The sequence below is a fragment of the Nicotiana attenuata genome, chromosome 6 (assembly GCF_001879085.1).
Source record: "Nicotiana attenuata strain UT chromosome 6, NIATTr2, whole genome shotgun sequence".
NCBI classification, from domain to species: Eukaryota; Viridiplantae; Streptophyta; class Magnoliopsida; order Solanales; family Solanaceae; genus Nicotiana; species Nicotiana attenuata.
This window is the reverse complement of record NC_031994.1, coordinates 69,550,436-69,552,877: the sequence shown is the minus strand read 5'-3', so window position 1 is coordinate 69,552,877 and position 2,442 is coordinate 69,550,436. Positions and strand designations below refer to the sequence as shown.

The window sequence follows — 2,442 nt, the reverse complement described above, 5'->3', positions numbered from 1 at the left end:
CACATATCTACAATTGGAAATAATTCAACTTTAAACTCTTTATTTTATCCATTTTACCCTTAATGAGATGCTTTTATAACTATACAAATGTCATAGCCCCACAAAGCTTTTACTCCTTAAACTTTTAAGACCACAAATTTCAAAAGTCTTTTTTTTTAGAACTTCGTGTCGCGTCAAACTACGTCATCTAAATTGAAACGGAGGGAGTACTAACTTTTCATTTCAACCATTGGCACGATTACAAATTCTCACATTGAAACCTCCAGCCATATAAGCAGTTAAAAGAGGGACAAATATTGGCTTGTCTACATTAACAGGTGTAACCTCAAACCGATTGAGCACTGCAGCCAACACATACTTCATCTGAATGAAAGCCATATCTTTCCCCAAACACACCCTTGGACCTGCTTGAAACACTGTAAACTTATATGGACTCACTGTTTTCAACTCCCCATTTTCATCAATCCATCTTTCTGGTTTAAATTCAAGTCTGTCCTTTCCCCATAACTCCTCCATTCTACCCATCCCATACTGGAAATAAGTAACCCTATTGCCTTTGTAAACCCGAGTACCGTCAGGCAAAATGTCATCCTTGGCTGCATGCTTGGAGTCCCACGCCACTGGCGGATAAAGCCTCATGGATTCACACAAGCATGCGTGTGTATACTTCATCTCTTTCAATTCATCGTAGTTCATACCCTTGATTGACATGATTTCATCTAGTATTTCACTTTCGGCATTTCGGTGTTTTGTGAGGAGCCAAAAGAGCCATGTCAAGGCCGAAGAGGTGGTATCCCTTCCTGCCATGAGAAAACTTATGACCATATCCCTCACAACATCATCATCAAGACCGACCATCAATAATCTGGAGAGAAGATCACTATTCTTCTCACCTCCATTTTCATGGATATTCTGCTTTTTGTTGATTATGATCTCGTTAATAGAATCATGAATATGTGTTACGTTTTCCTTTAACTTACTCTCGGATCCTAATTTGAAAGCTCTCTTGAATTTCCATACAGCATAGACTGGTGCCATGCCGCGCATGGCACAAGCCTGTGATGCGTTGTCAAACGCCTCAACAAGAGGTGGCACAGGCTGAGAAACATCCAAAAAATGTAGGTCGATGCCAAGTGACACTTTGCAAATAGTGTCGAATGCAAAACGTCTCAACACGTCTTGCAAGTCCAAAACCCTGCCGCTTACAACAGCTGTTTCCAGCAAAGGAATCAGCCTCGTTTCGACTTCTTCCTCAAGCGTCTTGACCACGAATTCCCTCAGGGATTTGGTGCTGAACTCGTGGCTCGCCAATTTACGCTGCGTGTTCCACATTTCGCCATCCACGTTGAAGATCCCGACCCCAAGAAAATCCCCTAAAATTTCAGTAAAGGGCTTACCTTTTGGATAGTTTGGTGAAGTTTGTCTTGAGAATGTGCTCTACGTTGTCTGCGTTGGCTGTGACTATGGTTCGAGGGGCGCCGAAGCGGTGAACTAGAATGGTTTGTGTAGGTGACTTGGATAAGAGATCAGTGTACCAATCCAACAGCCGATGGCGGTTTTTATAGAATGAGATAAGACAACCAATGATGGGATAAGAAGAAGGGCCATAAATGGGAGTAGATCTTCTGGTTTTGAGATGGAGTTTGATAGAGAAAGACAAGAAAGAGAAGGAAAGAAACCCTAGAGAAAAGAGAAGGAAGAGAGGTAAAAACATTTTGATTTGTGAGGAAGATAGACACTTTTCAGTTTAAAGGCAAGACTTCAAGATTGGGATAACTGAAAGAGTGTTGAAAGCGTGGGTGAGGTAAGAGGTTCAATTGAACTCAAAATTGAGGGGAAGGGATTGGGCTCTATTTATAATATATCTGGAGAAAGAGACAAATTATTGCATTATCAAACAATTTTGACATCAAAGCAAGAAGGTGCAATTAAAAATATTACCAGATTTATTCTATTACCAATAATAACTTGCCATTTTGAGATCAAAGCAAGATGATACAACTAGAATTTCTTACCATTTTTATTATATTACCATTAGTTTATTCCCAAAAGAATTCCATTAGGTACTAATTACTACCATTTTAGATCAAAGAAAGAAGGTACAACTAAAACTTATTCCCAGTTTTATTATATTACCATTAATTATTCATACCATTTTGAGATCAAAGCAAGAAGGTACAATTAAACTTATTAATATTATTCGATACCGTGTGATAGGTGTACATGTCACTGGTGTGAATTAACATCTAACCAAGTGATATTCCCCAAATCTAAGCAAATTTGGTTAATAAGTAACTAATTATTAAAGTTGGAAAATATTTTTTCAGTCGAAAAGGTAATTAATTTTTTACAATTATTTTTGTTAACTATGAGGGTGTATTTGACTAAGTTTATAAGTTTGTCAAACTAGCTTAGAAAGAATATTTTGACGTATCTACGCGT

General features: G+C 38.2%; 1 pseudogene; it reads right to left on the bottom strand.

The window, feature by feature from the left end:
• LOC109228308 lies at positions 223–1,729 on the bottom strand (annotated as a pseudogene).